The sequence below is a fragment of the Elephas maximus genome, chromosome X, assembly GCF_024166365.1.
Source record: "Elephas maximus indicus isolate mEleMax1 chromosome X, mEleMax1 primary haplotype, whole genome shotgun sequence".
NCBI lineage: Eukaryota > Metazoa > Chordata > Mammalia > Proboscidea > Elephantidae > Elephas > Elephas maximus.
Window position 1 is genome coordinate 131,975,698 of NC_064846.1, and position 23,606 is coordinate 131,999,303.

The following is a 23,606-nucleotide window of genomic DNA, read 5'->3' on the forward strand; positions in this document are numbered from 1 at the left end:
TTATGTGTCAGAGGGCTTATTTTCACAGAGCCTTCAAACCAACCCTTTGTGAGATATTGCAGTATCTTTGGGAAGCAACAGAAGTTGTTAGGGGAAAATAAGTAATATGGTCAAATATATTTGGAAAATGCTGTGTTAAACAAAACGAACCAGTATTCTGCAGAAATGCTCAGGTTTTGATAAGCTAACATGCATTGTGAATCTCCAAGAAGAGAATATGGTATGCAGAGAGTTTCCCAACCTACATGTAACAAGCAACCTTTTTTTTCAAAGACATACCCATGAGATGTGGGGAAACACTCTCCTATGGTTTGAAACATTGTCCCGTTTGGGGCGGGGGGGTGGGGGCGATTAAAAAGACCAGGAATTACCATCCCCATCAATCTCTCAGGTCTGGCTGAACCAGAAACAGGAGTCATTCTGAAACTGAATTATACAGCTTATTGAATTTACTCTGAACACTTCATCTGAAATTTGGCAACATCCTTGATTGTCAGAGGTTTTCAATCTGGTACAAAAGGTTACAGAGGAATGCTGCTGCCCAGATCTGGCAGCCTACGGAAGGCTTTTTAATTAACTTTAAAAGGTCTGTGTAAGTCCTGTTCTTGAGAGGATATATAAAACACACACAACCATCACTGAAGTGAGAGAAGCAACTGGAGCCATTCCAAGCCCATTTCACTAACATTTTATGAAGAGCAAATTTCTTGTTTTGAAATTTAAGTTTGGAAATTATTAGATTTAAAAAATAAATAAAATCTTACCAACAACATGAGTTACAAGGTCAGTGGAGCCTTTATTCCAATTAGGTTGCCCTTTCAGAATAAAATCCACATTGAGTCTTTTGTTCTTCAAAGGAGGCACCCTTCTACTATGTATGATGCAAGGAAGAGAAGGTCCTCACAGGAGAGCTAATAAATAATGGCACTGGAACAGAGTGACCTCAAGACTTAAATAAAGCCCCTCAGTGAAAAGAAAACAGCAAGAAGTTATCCTGAGCAAAGTCTGGTGACCCTCTGGCAATGCAATGTCTACCTGGTAACCTCAGGCTGGAAACCTTGAGCCAGGACCCTGGATGGGCCCTGCTTTCTCCCTGTTGCCACAAATGGGCAGGCTCCAGTAGCCTTTCAAGACTTGTTTTTTTCCTACTTTCTTCCCCACCTCCAGAAAGCCAGTGTAGGATTTCCATTGGATGTCAGGGTTGTAACCTAAATTGTCTGTTTTTGCAGGTGGAGGTGTAGGGCTATTGGGTGAGAAACAGTTCACCCTGAAAAGCCATCTAATCCTAAATTCCCGACCTCTAGGCTCTGGACTTCATGTGGAGGCAGTGGATGAAAACTATGAATTCATCTGTGGATCAGTTAAATAAACTATATAAGACTCATACAAATATGGCCTATTAATTTTTTCAAGTTATTTATAAATGCTGCTGTGATGAGTAAAATTAAGAACCTAAATAAGTAAATTAAGTAATGTTTTTAAATGATATCTGCTGTGTATTTTCTTACTCAATGGATACTAAAAAAAATTAACCATCAGCAGCAGATTCCCTAAATGTTTGGATTTTAAAAAAGGGTTTCTTATGCCTGAAAAGGCTGAGAATTGCTGGTCTAATCTTTCCCTCATTTTTAGCCCAATCTGCTTTAAAGCCTCCCCACACAAGTTTTCTTAAAGATTCCTCAAAAGGGGAATCTTCCACGGCCAAGGGTAAGGTTCATCATTAGTATTCAATTATTCATTATTTATTGTATTGAAACAACACCTAGAATTCAGTAGTTGTAAACCCCGCAGTAATTAAATGACACAGGTTTCCTGCACATTTGTTGACAGAGAGTATCACAGCATGAGCGTGTGTCTGGAAATGTGTGGAAAGAATAACACTGTCCACTATGGTGAACCAGAGACTTCCTCCCAAATATTTTACAGTGCTGATTAGAAAAGTAGCCCCTATGCTTAAGACACTGAATAAATCACCATTTCTGCCAAGCCAGTTATGAAAGAGTATGCTGAGTCTCGCTACTTCCAAGCAGAAGTGGGTTTTGTTTAACCTGAATCAAGACATTTAGTGCTGACACTGAAAAGCTGGAAGCTGCACATCAGCAGGCTCCTTTCATAATCACTTGAAACTGTCCTGGAGTTATTACCAGCCCAGATCTCCAGCCTGAACTGCTATTTGCCTTCCTGTAAGGAACCACCTGATTTGCTATCTAAGGTGAAATTATCCACCCTGAGATCCTCACTAATTTTTTTACATAACCGAAAGGGGAAGGTGTCATTAAGACACATTACACTTTTTCCAAGGGGTTATTTGTGATATGAAATTGTTCAAACCTAAAGTTAGACTAAATCAAGTTGAAGCCACACTCAATGAAAGCCACAAAGGCAAGGAAATGTTGGGGTAAGGCCAGCAGGCCAGCTTTGCCCACTCTAGATTTCCTCCTGCTGGGCTCAGGTATTGCATCATTGAACATGACTTCAAAAGACAACTCCACATTTTCTAAAACCAAGGGTTTATAAGCAGAAGAAATAAATCCCATCTTCCACTCAGGATTCCTTTTCTCCTTGAAATTGTGGCACCATTTTATTTATATTTATGCATTATAAATAAATTTCACAAATATATAATGCATAACTAGGAATATAAAAAACTAAAAATTAGATATAGATAAATTTGTAAATATATATTGTAAATAAAACAGACTTCATAACAACTACTACCGTAAACATAGATGAATATGATTTCACTTTCAAAATTAGTCAGGATTTTTCTGTTCCCTTGCAGATAGTTACAAATAAAGTCCTCTGCTCACATAGTATCATCTCTGTGCATAGGTTCAGAACAGATGTTGAACACCAAAGGCACACTCCCACCTTATGGCACCAGTTTGAGCTTTCTGGTCCTCTTCCTGGAACATTCATTCCCCTATCTGCACGGTTCACTCCCTCACCCCCTTCAAAACTTGTTTCCAATGTCACCTTGACTGTGAGGCCTTCCCTGACCACTGTATTTAAAATTTCAACCCACCCCATCACCAGCCCCAGCATGCCCTAACCGCTCCCCTTCTTTATTTTTCTCTATAGCACCTACCACGTTCTAATACACTAGGTAATCTATTTAGTGTTTATTGACTGTATTTCTCTCTCCCCATCATCACACACACACTAGAATTCAAGCTCCATGAACATATTTTTTCTTTATTAATCCACTCCTATATGCCTAGCAGCTAAAAAAAATGCTTGGCACGTTCTAGGTTACCGATCAGTGTTTGTCAAATTAATACTAGATAGGGTGGAAAGGAGAGAAATAGACAATGACAGAGTATAGAGCTATAAAGTATTAAAAGTTATTTTCTGGGTGTTTTTACAATCATTAAAAATTTTCATCAAATTATACCTACTCAGCACAAGCACTAACAAAGGGAGTGCTTGATGAAAAACTTTTCATCTTATGACAGTTTCTTTCTAAACCAGTCCTACCTAGAGCTAAATTTGTGAATTACACTTATTGTTTGGTTGCTAAAATTACAGGTACAAATGAATAGTCCAGAATTAGACCAGTGGTTCTCAGACTTTAGCGCACATCAAAATCCTCTGGTGGGCTTGTTAAGATAGAGTGCCAGGCCCCATCCCCAGAGTTTCATACTCACTAGGTATGGGTGGAGTCTAATAATCTGCATTTCTAACAAGTTTCCAGGTAATGCTGATGCTGCTAGTCCAGGGACTACACTTTGAGAACCACTGGCATAGAGTTACGGAGTGAACAAAGATCAGCTATTGATTACTTGTTAGATTACTGCTATTTATTTTTCTGCTGGAACCAATCTTATTTTTTTCTTGCTTCTAGTTTGGATGTCCTAGGGCTTCATATCAGTACCTACTTTTACATGTCTAACAGAAGTTGTTGTTACGTACCTTGGAGTTGGTTCTGACTCATAGTGACCCTATGCACAACAGAATGAAACACTGCCCCATCCTCTGCCATGCTCACAATCATTGCTATATTTGAGCCCACTGTTGCAGTCACTGTATTAATCCATTTTGTTGAAGGTCTTCTTCTTTTTCACTGACCCTCTGCTTTACCAAGCATGATGCCCTTATCCAGGAACTAGTCCCTTCTGATAACATGTCCAAAGCACATGAGATGAACTCCTGCCATCCTCCCTTCTAAGAAGCATTCTGGCTATACTTCTTCCAAGACAGATTTGTTCGTCCTTCTAGCAGTCCATGGTATATTCAATATTCTTCTCCCACACCACAATTCAAAGGTGTCAATTCTTCCTCTACCTTCCTTATTCATTGTCCAATTTCCGCATGCATATGAGACTGTGTAGATCATAACAGATTATGGATAACATTACAGAGAATGGGAATTCCAGAACACTTGATTGTGCTCATGAGGAATCTGTACATGGATCAAGAGGCAGTCGTTTGAATAGAATGTTATGGATTGAATTGTGTCCCCCCAAAATATCTGTCAACTCGGCTAGGTAATGATTCTCAGTATTGTATGATTGTCTACCATTTTATCATCAGATGTGATTTCCCTATGTGTGGTAAATTCTATCACTATGATGTAATTTGATGGATTAGCAGCAATTATATTGATGAGATCTACAGGATTAGATAATACCTTAAGCCAATCTCCTTTGAGATACAAAAGGAGAGAAGCAAGCAGAGAGATAGGAGGACTTCATACCACCAAGAAAGCAGTGCCAGGAGCAGAACACATCTTTGGACCTGAGGTTCCTGCACTGAGATGCTCCCAGACAAAGGGAAGATTGATGACAAGGACCTTCCTCCAGAGCTGACAGAAAGAGAAAGCCTTCCCCTGGAGCCAGCATCCTGAATTTGGAATTGTAGACTACTAGATTGTGAAAGAATAAATTTCTCTTTGTTAAAGCCATCCACTTGTGGCATTTCTGTTACAGCAGCACTAGATAACCAAGACACAGAACAAGAGGACACTGCATGGTTTAAAGTCAGGAAAGGTGTGCGTCAGGGTTGTATTCTTTCACCAAACATATTTAATCTGAACACTGGGAAATAATCCAAGAAGCTGCACTATATGAAGAAGAATGGGGTATCAGGATTGGAGGAAACTCATTAACAACCTGCATTATGCAGATGACACAACCTTGCTTGCTGAAAGTGAAGAGGACTTGGAGCACTTGCTGATGAAGATCAAAGACCACAGCCTTCGATATGCATTATGCCTCAACATAAAGAAAACAAAAATCCTCACAACTGGACCAATGAGCAACATCATGATAAATGGAGAAAAGATTTAAGTTGTGAAGGATTTCAATTCATTGGGACCCACAATCAACACCCACAGAAGCAGCAGTCAAGAAATCAAAAGACACAAAAACCAAAAAAACTCCACAAAAAACTACCGGAACTAATAGAAAGATTCAGCAGACTACCAGAACACAAGATAAACATACAAAAATCAGTTGGATTCCTATACATCAAAAAGAGAATGATGAAAAGGAAATCACAAAAACAATACCATTTATAATAGCCCCTTAAAAAATAAAATACTTAGGAATAAATCTAACCAGGGATGTAAAGGACCTATACAAAGAAAACTATAAAACACTACTGCAAGAAACCAAAAGAGATCTACGTAAATGGAAAAACATACCATGCTCATGGATAGGTAGACTCAACATTGTGAAAATGACATTTCTACCCAAAGCAATTTACAAATACAATGTAATACCGATCCAAATACCAACAACATTCCTTAAAGAGATGGGAAAACTTAGCATTAATTCTATATGGAAAAGGAAGAGGCCCCAGACAGGTAAAACACTATCGAAGAAGAAGAATAAAGCAGGAGGACTCACACTTCTTGACCTCAAAACCTACTATACAACGATGGTAGTCAAAACAGCCTGATACTGGAACAACAACAGATACATTAACCGATGGAACAGAATTGAGAACCCAGATGTAAATCCATCAACCGATGGACACCTGATCTTCGACAAGAGCCCAAAGTCCATCAAAAGGGGAAAAGACAATCTTTTTAACAAATAGTGCTGGCAAAACCAGATGTCCATCTGCAAAAAAATGACACAGGACCCATACCTCACACCATATACAAAAGCTAATTCAAAATGGATCAAAGATCTAAATATAAAGCCAAAAACTATGAAGATCACAGAAGAAAAAATAGAATCAAGGCTAGAGGCCCTAATACACAGCATTAACAGAATACAAACCACAACCAACAACACAAACTCCAGAAGATAAGAGAGATAACTGGGATCTTCTAAAAATTAAACACTTATGCTCATCAATAGAATTCACCAAAGGAATAAAAAGAGAATCTACAGAATGGAAAAAAATATTTGGCTATTACAAATCAGACAAAGTTCTAATCTCTAAAATCTACAAGAAAATCCAACACCTCTACAACAAAAAGGCAAATAATCAAGTTAAAAAATGGGAAAAGGAAATGAACAAACACTTCACTGAATAAGACATTAAAGTGGCCAACAGACACATGAGTAAATGCTCTCGATTACTAGCATTAGAGAAATGCAAATCAAAACCACAATGAGATACCATCTCACCCTGGCATTACCGGCACAAATCAAAAAAAAAAAAAACAGGAAATAGCAAATGTTAGAGAGGCTGCAAGGAGATCGGAACTCTTATGGAGTGCTGGTGGGAATGCAAAATAATACAACCATTTTGGAAAACAACATGGTGTTTTCTTAGAAAGCTAGAAATAGAAATATGATATGATCCAGCAATCCGATTCCTAGGAATATATCCTAGAGAAATAAGAGTCATCACACCAATAGGCATGTGCATACCCATGTTAATTGCAGCATTGTTCACAAATAGCAAAACGATGGAAACAACCTAGATGCCTATCAACAGATGAATGGATAAACAAACAGTGGTACGCACACACAAGGGAATATTATGCAACTATGAAAAACAAAGATGAAACTGTTAAGCATCTTGTAACATGGATGAATCTGGAGGGCATTATGCTGAGTGAAATAAGTCAATCACAAAAGGAAAAATATTGTATGAGACCACTACTGCAAAAACTCATGAAAAGATTTTCACACAAAAAGAAACAATCTTTGATGGTTAAAAGGGAGGGGAGGTGTCAGGATGGAAAAATCCTAAATAGACAATAGATAAGTGGTAAATTTGGTGAAGGGTAAGACAGTACGCAATACTGGGGAATCCAGCACAACTTGTACAAGGCAAGGTCATGGAAGCTACATAGACACATCCAAACTCCCTGAGGGGCCAAATTGCTGGGCAGAGGTCTGTGGGGGCCATGGTCTCAGGGAACATCTAGTTCAATGGACATAACATAGTTTATAAAGAAAATGTTCTACATTCTACTTTGGTGAGTGGCATCTGGGGTCTCAAAATCCTGTGAGGAGCCATCTAGAATACTCCACTGGTCTCACCCCTTTGGGAGCTAGGAAGAATGAAGAAAACTAAAGATACAAGGGAAACATTAGTCCAAAGGACTAATGGATGACATCTACCATGACCTCCACCAGACTGAACCCAGTACAATGAGATGGTGCCTGGCTACCACCACTGACTGCTCTGACAGGGATCACAATAGAGGGTCCTGGGGAAAGCTGGATTAAAATGTAGAACAAAATTCTAACTCAAAAAGAAAGACCAGAGGTGGGGCCAAGATGGTGGAATAGACAGACGCTTCGGGCGAGCCCTCTTACAACAAAGACCAAAAAAAGAACAAGTGAAACAAGTATATTTATGACAAGATAGGAGCCCTGAACATAAAAGGCAAAGTTAGAAAACAAACTGAGGGGCAGGGAGAGGAAGAGATGGTTCAGAAGCAGAGAGGAGTTACCGGACCTGAATCACCGGGAGACCTCAGGCACCCTTCCCGGGAGCTGCTGCAGTGCAGTGGAACTAGCATTCAGCTGCAGTTTCCTCAGGGAGAAGCATCCAGCCACACAGCCTACTCACACCTCTGGAACCAGGGAAGAACCGTGCTCTCAGAAAAAGCTAAGTACTTGCAAATATTTTACCACACCACCCACACTGAAGCCAGGCTTCAGAGGATGTCGATTTCCCTGGGCCTGAGATATGCCCTATTGAATGCCAAGAGCCATCTTCCTGGCCTTGGAGAAGGAATAAACTCGCAAATAGGGGAAAAGATAATTTTCCAGCTCCACTAACCTGGGGAGCTCAGGACACAAGCGGCTCCTGCCCAGGCATAAATGGTCTGTGGACTTTGAGTAACTTTCCCTTCTGCATGGACCTGTGTGGGCCTATTTCAGAAGAATAGGCCCTTGTTAGCAGACTACAGCTATTTCAGCTGTGCGGTGGAGCGGTGGGTGTTTGATGTTTGACATCACTTCGCCTGTTAGACAGGGTCCTCACCTGCCCACATCAGGGGCCTAAGGACTGGTGGCTCCACTCAGGTAACCCAGCAACACACAGCAGGGGTCCAAGGATAACTGGTACCTCCCACTCCTTACAACCCAAAACATTGGGTGCCCACGGTCCATCTGCAGAACCCACCCACGTACATGCTCTAGGGAACAGAGACATGCTTTCCTCAGAGACACTCAGGGATCAGTTCTCAGCCCCCAGCCTTGTTCAGAGCGTGACACCCTGCTGCAACTGGATACCGGTACATACATCAATAACCCCTGCCCCTCTAAGACTGTAGGACAGAGCCTGTACCACGCACTTGATAATCAGCTACCTGGACACCTGAACTGAATTCATACAAGAAAAGTGAATGGACTCCGAGATTGATATACCTGATAACAGCTCTAGCCATCTAAGGACAGGACGTCAGAGCTTCAAAGGGGAAAATAATCAAGCTAGCTCACTCAAGCAACCTATTTGGGCATAACAAAACAAAACAAAGTGAGAAGCTATGACACGGTAAGCAAACAGAATATAAACTAATACAATAACTTATGGATGGCTCGGAGACAACAGTCAAGATCAAGTCACATAAAGAAACAGAGCGTGATTGCCTCAACAAGATCTCAAAACAAAGGATCAAGGGATTTTCTAGATGAACATGCCTTCCTGGAATTACTGGAGGCAGAATACAAAAAATTAATATACAGAACCCTTCAAGACATTAGGAAGGAAATCAGGCAATATGCAGAGAAAGCCAATGAATACACAGACAAAGCAGTTGAAGAAATGAAAAAGATTATTTACAAACATAACAAAAAATTTAATAAGATGGAAAAATCCAAAGACAGGCAGCAATCAGAAATTCAGAAAATTAACAATAAAATTACAGAAGTAGACAACTCAATGGAAAGTCAGAGGAGCAGAACTGAGCAAGTGGAAGGCAGAATTTATGAACTTGAAGGTGGAGCACTTGGAACCAATATATTTGAAGAAAAATCAGATAAAAGAATTTAAAAAATGAAGAAACCTTAAGAATCATGTGGGACTCTATCAAAAGAAATAACCTGTGAGTGATTGGAGTTCCAGAACAGGGAGGGATAACAGAAAATACAGACAGAATTGTTGATGATTTATTGGCAGAAAACTTCCCTGATATTGTGAAAGATGAGAAGATATCTATCCAAGATGCTCATCGAATTCCACATAAGGTAGATTTTAAAAGAAAGTCACCAAGACATATTATAATTAAACTTGCCAAAACTGAAGATAAAGAGAGAATTTTGAGAGCAGCTAGGGATAAATGAAAAGTCACCTACGAAGGACAGTCAATAAGAATAAGCTTGGACTACTCGGCAGAAACCATGCAGGCAGGAAGGCAATGGGATGACTTATATAAAAAATTGAAGGGAAAAAAATGGCCAGCCAAGAATCATATATCCAGCAAAACTGTCTCTCAAATATGAAGGTGAAATTAGGACATATCTAGATAAACAGAAGTTTAGGGAATTTATAAAAAACCAAGCCAAAACTACAAGAAATACTAAAGGGAGTCCTTTGGTTAGAAAATCAATAATATCAAGTGTCATCTTAAGACTAGAACACTGGACAGAGCAATCAGATGTCAACCCAGACAGGGAAATCACAAAAATAAATCAAGATAAAAAACACTCAAAACAGGGAAACAACGATGTTATTATGTAAAAGAAGACAACAATAAAACAACAAAGAGGGACTAAGAATTGTAGTCATAGATCTTTCATACGGAGAGGAAGATAAAGCGATAAAAAGAAATAAAAGTTAGGTTTAAATTTAGAAAAATACTGGTAAATATTAAGGCAACCACAAAGGAGAAGAACTATCCTACATATCAAAATAAAATACAAGAAAAAAGTAGAGACTCAGCAGAAACAAAGTCAACAACGAATATGAGGAAAAGACAACATATAAACTACTCGGCACAAAAAATTAAGTGGGAAAAAGAAACTGTCAACAACACACACAAAAAAGACATCAAAACGATACCACTAAATTCATAAAAAAAAAATTTTTTTCTATCCATAATTACCCTGAATGTAAATGGACTAAATACACCAATAAAGAGACAGAGAGTGGCGGAATGAATTAAAAAACACGATTCCTCTATATGCTGCCTACAAGAGACACACCTTAGACTTAGAGACACAAACAAACTAAAACTCAAAAGATGGAGAAAAATGTATCAAGCAAACAACAATCAAAAAAAGAGCAGGAGTGGCAATATTAATTTCTGACAAAACAGACATTAAAGTTAAGTCCATCATAAATGATAAGGAAGGACACTATATAATGATTAAAGGGACAGTATACCAGGAGGAGAGAACCATATTAAATATTTTGCACCCAATGACAGGGCTGCAAATACATTAAAAAAAACTCTATCAGCATTGAAAAGTGAGATAGCCAGCTCCACAACAATAGTAGGAGACTTCAACACACCACTTTCAGTGAAGGACAGGACATCCAGAAAGAAGCCCAAAAAAGACAGGGAAGATCTAAATGCCACAATCAACCAACTTGAACTCATAGACATATACAGAACACTCCACCCAACAGCAGCCAAGTATACTTTCTTTCCTAGTGCACATGGACATTCTTCAGAATAGACCACATATTAGGTCCTAAAGCAAGCCTTACCAGAATCCAAAACATTGAAATATTACAAAGCATCTTCTCTGACCATAAGGCCATAAAAGTGGAAATCAATAACAGAAAAAGCAGGAAAAAGAAACCAAACACTTGGAAACTAAACAATGCCCTGCTCAAAAAAGACTGGGGTATAGAAGACATTAAGGATGGAATAAAGAAATTCTTTAAATCCAATGACAATGAAAACACTTCCTATCAGAACCTTTGGGACACAGCAAAACCAGTGCTCAGAGGTCAATTTATATCAGTAAACGCACACATCCAAAAAGAAGAAAGAGCCAAAATCAAAGAATTATCCCTACAATTTGAAGAAATAGAAAGAGAGCAACAAAAGAAACCCTCAGGCACCAGAAGGAAGCAAATAATAAAAATTAGAGCAGAATTAAATGAAACAGAAAACAGAAAAACAATTGAAAGAATTAACATGACCAAAAGCTGGTTCTTTGAAAAAATTTAAGAAAATTGATAAACCATTGGCCAAACTGACAAAAGAAAAACATGAAAGGAAGGAAATAACCCAAATAAGAAATAGGATGGGCGATATTACAACAAACCCAACTGAAATTAAAAGAATCATATCAGATTACTATGAGAACTTGTACTCTCACAAATTTGAAAACCTAGAAGAAATGGATGAACTCGTGGAAACACACTACCTACATAAACTAACACAAACAGAGGCAGAACAACTAAATAGACCCATAGCAAAGGAAGAGATTGAAAAGGTAATCAAAAAACTCCCAGCAAAAAAAAAAAAAAAGCCCCGACCCAGATGGCTTCACTGAAGAGTTCTACCAAACTTTGAAAGAAGACTTAACACACTACTACTGAAGGCATTTCAGAGCACAGAAAAGGACAGAATACTCCCAAACCCATTCTATGAAGCCAGTATATCCCTGATACCAAAATGAGGTAAAGACACCACAAAAAAAGAAAAATTACAGACCTATACCCCTCAGGAACTTAGATGCAAAAATCCTCAACAAAATTCTAGCCAATAGAATTCAACAACATATCAAAAAATTCACCATGACCAAGTGAGATTCATACCAGCTATGCATGGATGGTTCAACATTAGAAAAACAATTAATGTAATCCATCATATAAATAAAAAAAAGACAAGCATCACTTGATTTTATCAATTGATGCAGAAAAGGCATTTGACAATGTTCAACACCCATTCATGATAAAAACTCTCAGCAAAATAGGCATAGAAGGAAAATTCCTCAGCATAATAAAGGACATTTATACAAAGCCAACAGCCAAAATCATCCTAAATGGAGAAAGCCTGAAAACATTCCCCTTGAGATTGGGAAACAGATAAGGATGCCCTTTATCATCACTCTTATTCAACATTGTGCTGGAGGTCCTAGCCAGAGCAATTAGGCTAGATAAGGAAATAAAGTGTGTGCAGACTGGCAAGGAAGAAGTAAAAGCATCTGTATTTGCAGTTGACATGATCTTATACACAGAAAACCCTAAGGAATCCCCAAGAAAACTACTGAAACTGATAGAAGAGTTCAGTAGAGTATCGGGATACAAGATAAATATACAAAAATCAGTTGGATTCGTCTACACCAACAAAGAGAACCTTGAAGAGGAAATCGCCAAATCAATACCATTTACAATAGCCCCCAAGAAGATAAAACACTTAGGAATAAATCTTACCAGAGATGTAAAAGACATACAAAGAAAACTACAATATACTTCTGCAAGAAACGAAAAGAGGCCTACATAAGTGGAAAAACAAACCTTGCTCATGGATAGGAAGACTTAAAAGTATAAAAATATCTTTTCTCGTGCTCGCTTCAGCAGCACATATACTAAAATTGGAACGATACAGAGAAGATTAGCATGGCCCCTGCGCAAAGATGACACGCAAATTCGTGAAGCGTTCCATATTTTTAATTAAAAATAATGCTCATAACAGGGAACCATTGAAGTCAATACGTAAAAGATCACAATAATCAAAAAGAGGGACTAAATACAGGTGGCATAGAACTGCCATATGGAGAGTGATACAAGGCGATATAGAACAATACAAGTTAGGTTTTTACTTAGAAAAATAGGGGTAAATATTAAGGTAACCACAAACAGGTATAACAACTCCAGAACTCAAGATAAAAGCCAAGAAAAACGTAACGACTCAACAAACATAAAGTCAAACACTACGAAAAAGAGGATCTCACAATTTACTAAGAAAAACGTCTCAGCACAAAAAAGTAAGTGGAAAAATGAAATTGTCAACAACACACATAAAAAGGCATCAAAATGACAACACTAAACACTTCTTTATCTATAATTACACTGAACGTAAATGGACTAAATGCACCAATAAAGAGACAGAGAGTCTCGGACTGGATAAAGAAACATGATCCGTCTACATGCTGCCTACAAGAGACACACCTTAGACTTAGAGACACAAACAAACTAAAACTCAAAGGATGGAAAAAAATATATCAAGCAAACAATAAGCAAAAAAGAAGAGGAGTAGCAATATTAATTTCTGACAAAATAGACTTTAGACTTAAATCCACCACAAAGGATAAAGAAGGACACTACATAACGATAAAAGGGACAATTGATCAGGAAGACATAACCATATTAAATATTTATGCACCCAGTGACAGGGCTGCAAGATACATAAATCAAATTTTAACACAACTGAAAAGTGAGATAGACACCTGCACAATTATAGCAGGAGACTTCAACACACCACTTTCGGAGAAGGACAGGACATCCAGTAAGAAGCTCAATAGAGACACGGAAGACCTAATTACAACAATCAACCAAATTGACCTCATTGACTTATACGGAACTCTCCACCCAACTGCTGCAAAGTATACTTTTTTTCCCAGTGCACATGGAACATTCTCTAGAATAGACCACATATTAGGTCATAAAACAAACATTTGCAGAGTCCAAAACATCGAAATATTACAAAGCATCTTCTCAGACCACAAGGCAATAAAACTAGAAATCAATAACAGAAAAACTAGGGAATAGAAATCAAATACTTGGAAACTGAACAATACCCGCCTGAAAAAAGACTGGGTTATAGAAGACATCAAGGAGGGAATAAGAAAATTCATAGAATGCAACGAGAATGAAAATACTTCCTATCAAAACCTCTGGGACACAGCAAAAGCAGTGCTCAGAGGCCAATTTATACCCATAAATGCACACATACAAAAAGAAGAAAGAGCCAAAATCAGAGAACTGTCCCTACAACTTGAACAAATAGAAAGTGAGCAACAAAAGAATCCATCAGGCACCCGAAGAAAACAAATCATAAAAATTAGAGCTGAACTAAATGAATTAGAGAACAGAAAAACAATTGAAAGAATTAACAAAGCCAAAAGCTGGTTCTTTGAAAAAATTAACAAAATTGATAAACCATTGGCTAGACTGACTAAAGAAATACAGGAAAGGAAACAAATAACCCGAATAAGAAACGAGAAGGACCACATCACAACAGAACCAAATGAAATTAAAAGAATCATTTCAGATTACTACGAAAAATTGTACTCTAACAAATTTGCAAACCTAGAAGAAATGGATGAATTCCTGGAAAAACACTACCTACCTAAACTAACACATTCAGAAGTAGAACAACTAAATAGACCCATAACAAAAAAAGAGATTGAAACGGTAATCAAAAAACTCCCAACAAAAAAAAGCCCTGGCCCGGACGGCTTCACTGCAGAGTTCTACCAAACTTTCAGAGAAGAGTTAACACCACTACTACTAAAGGTATTTCAAAGCATAGAAAATGACGGAATACTACCCAACTCATTTTATGAAGCCATAAGAAAATTACAGACCTGTATCCCTCATGAACATAGATGCAAAAATCCTCAACAAAATTCTAGCCAATAGAATTCAACAACATATCAAAACAATAATTCACCCCGACCAAGTGGGATTTATACCAGGTATGCAAGGCTGGTTTAATATTAGAAAAACCATTAATGTAATCCACCACATAAATAAAACAAAAGACAAAAACCACATGATCTTATCAATTGATGCAGAAAAGGCATTTGACAAAGTCCAACACCCATTTATGATAAAAACTCTCACCAAAATAGAAATTGAAGGAAAATTCCTCAACATAATAAAGGGCATCTATGCAAAGCCAACAGCCAACATCACTCTAAATGGAGAGAACCTGAAAGCATTTCCCTTGAGAAAGGGAACCAGAAAAGGATGCCCTTTATCACCGCTATTATTCAACATTGTGCTAGAAGTCCTAGCCAGAGCAATTAGGCTAGACAAAGGAATAAAGGGCATCCGGATTGGAAAAGAGGAAGTCAAATTATCTCTATTTGCAGATGACATGATCTTATACACAGAAAACCCTAAGGAATCCTCCAAAAAACTACTAAAACTAATAGAAGAGTATGGCAGAATCTCAGGTTATAAGATAAACATACAAAAATCACTTGGATTCCTCTACATCAACAAAAAGAACATCGAAGAGGAAATCACCAAATCAATACCATTCACAGTAGCCCCCAAGAAGATAAAATACTTAGGAATAAATCTTACCAAGGATGTAAAAGACCTATACAAAGAAAACTACAAAGCTCTACTACAAGAAATTCAAAAGGACATACTCAAGTGGAAAAACATACCTTGCTCATGGATAGGAAGACTTAACATAGTAAAAATGTCTATTCTACCAAAAGCCATCTATACATACAATGCACTTCTGATCCAAATTCCAATGTCATTTTTTAAGGTGATAGAGAAACAAATCACCAACTTCATATGGAAGGGAAAGAAGCCTCGGATAAGCAAAGCATTACTGAAAAAGAAGAAGAAAGTGGGAGGCCCCACTCTACCTGATTTCAGAACCTATTATACAGCCACAGTAGTCAAAACAGCCTGGTACTGGTACAACAACAGGCACATAGACCAGTGGAACAGAATTGAGAACCCAGATATAAATCCATCCACATATGAGCAGCTGATATTTGACAAAGGCCCAGTGTCAGTTAATTGGGGAAAAGATAGTCTTTTTAACAAATGGTGCTGGCATAACTGGATATCCATTTGCAAAAGAATGAAACAGGACCCATACCTCACACCATGCACAAAAACTAACTCCAAGTGGATCAAAGACCTAAACAAAGAGACTAAAACGATAAAGATCATGGAAGAAAAAATAGGGACAACCTTAGGAGCCCTAATACAAGGCATAAACAGAATACAAAACATTACCAAAAATGACGAAGAGAAACCCGATAACTGGGAGCTCCTAAAAATCAAACACCTATGCTCATCTAAAGACTTCACCAAAAGAGTAAAAAGACCACCTACAGACTGGGAAAAAATTTTCAGCTATGACATCTCCGACCAGCGCCTGATCTCTAAAATCTATATGATTCTGTCAAAACTCAACCACAAAAAGACAAACAACCCAATCAAGAAGTGGGCAAAGGATATGAACACACACTTCACTAAAGAAGATATTCAGGCAGCTAACAGATACATGAGAAAATGCTCTCGATCATTAGCCATTAGAGAAATGCAAATTAAAACCACGATGAGATTCCATCTCACTCCAACAAACATTAATCCAAAAAACACAAAATAATAAATTTTGGAGAGGCTGCGGAGAGATTGGAACTCTTACACACTGCTGGTGGGAATGTAAAATGGTACAACCACTTTGGAAATCTATCTGGCGTTATCTTAAACAGTTAGAAATAGAACTACCATACAACCCAGAAATCCCACTCCTCGGAATATACCCTAGAGAAACAAGAGCCTTCACACAAACAGGTATATGCACACCCATGTTTATTGCAGCTCTGTTTACAACAGCAAAAAGCTGGAAGCAACCAAGGTGTCCATCAACGGATGAATGGGTAAATAAATTGTGGTATATCCACACAATGGAATACTACGCATCGATAAAGAACAGTGACGAATCTGTGAAACATTTCATAACATGGAGGAACCTGGAAGGCATTATGCTGAGCGAAATTAGTCAGAGGCAAAAGGACAAATATTGTATAAGACCACTATTATAAGATCTTGAGAAATAGTATAAACTGAGAAGAACACATACTTTTGTGGTTACAAGGGGGGGAGGGAGGGTGGGAGGGAGAGGGTTTTTTACTGATTAATTAGTAGATAAGAACGGCTTTAGGTGAAGGGAAGGACAACACTCAATACATGGAAGGTCAGCTCAATTGGACTGGACCAAAAGCAAAGAAGTTTCCGGGATAAAATGAATGCTTCAAAGGTCAGCGGAGCAAGGGCAGGGGTTTGGGGACCATGGTTCAAGGGCACTTCTAAGTCAATTGGCAAAATAATTCTATTATGAAAACATTCTGCATCCCACTTTGAAATGTGGCGTCTGGGGTCTTAAATGCTAACAAGCGGCCATCTAAGATACATCAATTGGTCTCAACCCACCTGGATCAAAGGAGAATGAAGAACACCAAGGTCACACGACAACTAAGAGCCCAAGAGACAGAAAGGGCCACATGAACCAGAGACCTACATCATCCTGAGACCAGAAGAACTAGTTGGTGCCCGGCCACAATCGATGACTGCCCTGACAGGGAGCACAACAGAGAACCCCTGAGGGAGCAGGAGATCAGTGGGATGCAGACCCCAAATTCTCATAAAAAGACCATACTTAATGGTCTGACTGAGACTAGAGGAATCCCGGCGGCCATGGTCCCCAGACCTTGTGTTGGCACAGGACAGGAACCATCCCCGAAGACAACTCATCAGACATGAAAGGGACTGGACAATGGGTGGGAGAGAGATGTTGCTGAAGAGTGAGCTAATTATATCAGGTGGACACTTGAGACTGTGTTGGCATCTCCTGTCTGGAGGGGGGATGGGAGGATAGAGAGAGTTGGAAGCTGGCAAAATTGTCATGAAAGGAGAGACTGGAAAGGCTGACTCATTAGGGGGAGAGCAAGTGGGAGTATGGAGTAAGATGTATATAAACTTATATGTGACAGTCTGACTTGATTTGTAAATGTTCACTTGAAGCTCGATAAAAGTTAATAAAAAAAATATATATATCTATTCTACCAAAAGCTATCTATAGATACAACGCAATTCCAATCCAAATTCCAAAGACATTCTTTAATGAGATGAAGAAACAAATCACCAACTTCATATGGAAGGGAAAGAGGACCCGGATAAGCAGAGCATTATTGAAAAAGAAAAACAAAGCAGGGGGCCTCGCTCTACCTGATTTTAGAACCTATTATGCCGCCACAGTAGTCAAAACAGCCTGATGCTGGTAAAACAACAGATACATAGACCAATGGAACAGAACTGAAATCCAGACATAAATCCATACACATATGTGTAGTTGATATTTGACAAAGGCCCCAAAGCAGTTAAATGGGGAAAAGACAGTCTTTTTAACAAATGGCATAACTGGATATCCATCTGCCAAAAAAAATGAAACAAAACCCATACCCCACACCATGCACAAAAATGAACTCAAAATGGATCAAAGACCTAAATATAAAATCTAAAATGATAAAGATCATGGAAGAAAAAATAGGGACAATGTTAGGAGCTCTCATACATGGCATAAACAGTATAGAAAACAGTAGAACGAATATAGAAGAAAAACTAGATAACTGGGAGCTCCTAAAAATAAAACACCTATGCTCATCCAAAGACTTCACCAAAAGGGTAAAAAGATTACCTATAGACTGGGAAAAAGTTTTTAGCTATGACTTTTCCAATCAGCGCCTGATCTTTAAAACCTACACAATACTGAAAAAACTCAACTGCAAAAAGACAAATAACGCAATTAAAAAATGGGCAAAAGACATGAACAGACACTTCACTAAAGAAGACATTCAGGTAGCTAACAGATACATGAGGAAATGTTCACGATCATTAGCCATTAGAGAAATGCAAATCAAAACTACAATGAGATTCCATCTCACTCCAACAAGGTTAGCATTAATCAAAAAAACACAAAATACTAAATGTTGGAGAGGTTGCAGAGAGACTGGAACACTTACACACTGCTGGTAGGAACGTAAAATGGTACAACCACTTTGGAAATCAATTTGGCACTTCCTTAAAAAGCTAGGAATAGAACTACCATAGGATCCAGCCATCCCACTCCTTGGAATATATCCTAGAGAAATAAGAGCCTTTATAGGAACAGGTATATGCACACCCATGTTGATTGCAGCACTGTTTACAACAGCGAAAAGATGGAAGCAACCAAGGTGCCCATCAACAGATGAATGAATGAATGAATTATGGTATATTCACACAATGGAATACAACACATCGATAAAGAACAGTGATGAATCTGTGAAACATTTCATAACATGGAGGAATTTGGAAAGCATTATGCTGAGTGAAATTAGGTGTAAAACGGCATACATTGTATAAGAGCACTATTATAAGCACTCGAGAAATAGTTTAAACAGAGAAGAAAATATTCTTTGATAGTTACGAGAAGGGGGAGGGAGGGAGGGAGCGAGAGGAGTATTCACTAATTAGATAGTAGATAAGAACTACTTTAGGTGAAGAAAAGACAACATATAATACAGGAGAGGTCAGCACACCTGGACTAAACCGAAAACAAAGAAGTTTCCTGAAGTTCTTTGAGGACCATGGTTTCAGGAGACATCTAAGTCAACTGGCATAATAGAATATATGAAGAAAACATTCTCCATTGCACTTTGGAGAGTGGCGTCTCGGGTCTTAAACTCTAGCAAGTGGCCATCTAAGATGCATCAATTGGTCTCAAACCACCTGGAGCAAAGGAAAATGATGAACACCAAGAACACAAGGTAATTATGAGCCCAAGAGACAGAAAGGGCCACATAAACCAGAGACTACATCAGCCTGAGACCAGAAGAACTAGATGGTGCCCGGCTACAACTGATGCCTGCCATGGCAGGGAACACAGCAGAGAATCCCTGAGGGAGCAGGAGAGCAGTGGGATGCAGACCCCAAATCCTCGTAAAAAGACCAGACTTAATGGCCTGACTGAAACTAGAAGGACTGTGGTCATGGCCCCTAGACCTTCTGTTAGCCCAAGACAGGAACCATTCCCAAAGCCAAGTCTTCAGACAGGGATTGAACTGGACAGTGGGATAGAAAATGATGCTGGTGAAGAATGAGCTTCTTGGATCAAGTAGACACTTGAGATTATGTTGGCATCTCCTATCTGGAGGGAAGAGTAGAGGGCAGAGAGGGTCAGAAGCTGGCGGAATGGACGTGAAAAGAGAGTAGAGGGAAGGAGCGGGCTGTCTCATTAGGGGGAGAGCAATTAGGAGTATATAGCAAGGTGTATATAAATTTTTGTATGAGAGACTGACTTGCTTTGTAAACTTTCCCTTAAAGCACAATAAAAATTAAAAAAAAAAAAAAGACCAGACTTGCTGGCCTGACAAAGTCTGGGGAAACTCTGAGAGTATGGCTCCAGGACACCCTTTCAGCTCAATAATGAACTTACTGCTGAGGTTCACCCTTCAGCCAAAGATTGGACAGGCCCATAAAACAAAACAAGACTAAAGGGGTACAGCAGCCCAGGGGCAAAGACTAGAAGGCAGGAAGGAAGAGGAAAGCTGGTAATAGGGAACCCAAGGTTGAAAAGGGTGAGTGTTGAAATGTCGTGGGGTTGTTAACCAATGTCATAAAACAATATGTGTACTAACTGTTTGATGAGGAACTAGTTTGTTCAGTAAACCTTCATCTAAAGTACAATAAAAAAAAAAGAAGGAAATCAAAAGACACATTGCATGGGGGAAATCTACTGCAAGAGATCTCTTTAAAGTGTTAAAGAACAAAGATATCACCTTGAGGACTAAGATGGGCCTGATTGAAGCCATGGTGTTTTCAATCACCTCATATGCATGTGAAAGCTGGACAATGAATAAGGAAGGCTGAAGTAGAATTGATGCCTTTGAATTGTGGTGCTGGTGAAGAATATTGAATATACCATGGATTGCCAAAAGACCGAACAAATCTGTCTTGGAAGAAGTACAACCAGAATGCTCCTTGGGAGCAAGTATGGTGAGGCTGTGTCTCACATACTTTGGACATGTTGTCAGAAGGGATCAGTCCCTGGAAAAGGACATCATGCTTGGTAAAGTAGAGGGTTAGTGAAAAAGAGGAAGGCGCTCAATGAGGTGAATTGACACAGTGGCTGCAACAATGGGCTCAAATACAGCAACAATCATTAGGATGGCACAGGACCGGGCAGTGTTTCTTTCTGTTGTGCATAGGGTCGTTATGAGTCGGAACTGACTCAATGGCACCTAACAACAACAACAACACGAGGTGATTGAAAATATCATGGTTGATGTCAGGTGCACCTTGGTCCTCAAGGTGACATCATTTCTTTTTAACACTTTAAAGAGGTCTTATGCAGCAGATTTGCCCAGTGCAATACGTCGTTTGATTTCTTGACTGCTGCTGCCATGGGTGTTGATTGTGGATCCAAGTAAAATGAAATCCTTGACAACTTCAATATTTTCTCCATTTATCATGAATGTCAAAGATAAAGAAATTAAAGATCTTTACCAATTGTGCAGTCTGAATTGATCAAACATGCAATCAAGATGCATTGATAATTACTGGTGATTGGAATGCAAAAGTTGGAAACAAAGAAGGATTGGTAGTTGGAAAATATGCCCTTGGTGATAGAAACGATGCCGGAGATCAAATGATAGAATTTTGCAAGACCAACAACATATTCATTGGAAATACTTTTTTTTTAACAATGTAAATGGTGACAACGTAAATTGTGACTATACACATTGGCCTTACCAGACAGAATATACAGGAATAAAATCAGCTATATCCATGGAAAGAGATGATTGAGAAGCTCAATATCATCAGTCAGAATAAGGCCAGGGGCCAACTGCAGAACAGACCATCTACTGCACATATGCAAGTTCAAGGTAAAGAAGAAAAAATTAAAACAAGTGCATGAGAGACAAAGTACAACCTTGAGTGAAAGGGAAGAGAGACCAATAAAATAACTGTTTAACCAACTTAGCAGGCAAGTAAGAGAAAGACTTTTTAATTCATCTCATTTTGACTTCCCTGCATCCTCTTTCTTTGAATTGCCAGTTAAATGACACACAGAGACTCAGTGTGAAAGCACCCAGTCCACCATGAAAATTCTCCCTGCATTCTATCAGCCAGTCAAACAAAAAAGGCTATATTGTGGAAATATGGTGGCATAAGCAGGTTTAAGATCCCAAACCTCCCCACACAAACACCAAGAAAAGCAACTAAAATCTGTACTCAAGTCCTGTGAGAACTCTGAAATACCGGGCAAAGAAACACAGCAAGAAGGCATGAACTGAAGCAAGACAAGGATGAGTCTCATAGTCTGGGAAAAGTGATTCTTCCACTGTCTCCTTCCTTTCCACCCCCAGTGCAGCAGACAGATGGCTGCAGCAGAGCTGCAGTCACAACCCTAGCCAATGCACAGCTTTCTCGTGCACTGAGAAAGGTCCCAATCTCTGGATCCAATATAAACAGATCTTGCTAGCAGACTGTTCAAAGTGTATATTCTGAATGGTCTAAAGGTGTTCTGAAAGACTAAAACCTCAGTATGGATGGAATTGAAGCCCTTACAGAACTGAGGAGGAAGCAGTGACCAAGGACTGAGGGCTATACCTGCCTAAGAGTGGATTGACTAGTGTGTGCTTCTGGATCTGTCAGGGAGCTGCTGAAGGACTGAAACCTTGGTCTGGTCTGAACCAGAGCTATCACAGGGAAGGAGAAAGAGTGATAAGCAAATTCTGAAAGCTGAGCCCACCTAAAAGTTTCTTGCAGAAATTAGCACTGTTCAAAGCACTGTATACTCAGGGTAATTGAAAAAGCTCCTACCTTGTAAAATTATAATGTAACAGCTTCAACAAAAAATCATAAGGCACACAAAGAAACTAGATATAACAGGCCATTCAAATGAATAGAACAAAGGAAGAGAAATTGCATTTATGGAAGTTCGAATAGAAAGTAACTCAAAGTTATACATTTAAAAAAAATCCATTAAATGTAATTTCATGGGTAAGTATAAGGGCAGGTTTTAAAATATTTTTGCTAGGTACTTCTAATTGTTGTGTCCTTCAGCTCTATAATGGTAAATACATAAAAAATAAGTATATACTTATGTTACAGGGCACATGATATATAAAGATGTAATAGTTGATAACAATAACAAATGGGGGAGAGGAAGAACAGAATAGGTATAGAACTCTTGTGTGTTTTCTTGTGTGTTACTGAAGCTAAATTGGTATCAATTTAAGCCATGTCGTTATAAATGTAAAATGTTAAATGTAATATTCATGGTAATCCCAGAGAAAATATTTTTAAAAATGCACACAAAAGGAAAAAAAAAATCAAAATGGTTCACAAAAAAAAAATCAATAAAACATACCAGTTGGTAATATTGGAGGAAATTAGTAACAGAGAAAGTATATAAAACACATAGCAAAAAACAAACCCATTGCCTTTGAGTTGACTCTGACTCATAGGGTTACCAAGGAGTGGCA

The 23,606-nt window shown here is 38.6% G+C and overlaps 1 long non-coding RNA gene and 1 other non-coding gene across 2 annotated transcripts in view; one reads left to right on the plus strand and one right to left on the minus strand.

The window, feature by feature from the left end:
- LOC126069539 (uncharacterized) overlaps positions 1-23,606 on the minus strand; it is a 568,225-nt gene that overhangs the window by 387,836 nt on the left and 156,783 nt on the right. The window lies entirely within an intron of this gene.
- Positions 12,879-12,985, plus strand: LOC126069785 (U6 spliceosomal RNA). Its single transcript, XR_007516055.1, has one exon. It is a non-coding gene; the product is annotated as a U6 spliceosomal RNA (small nuclear RNA).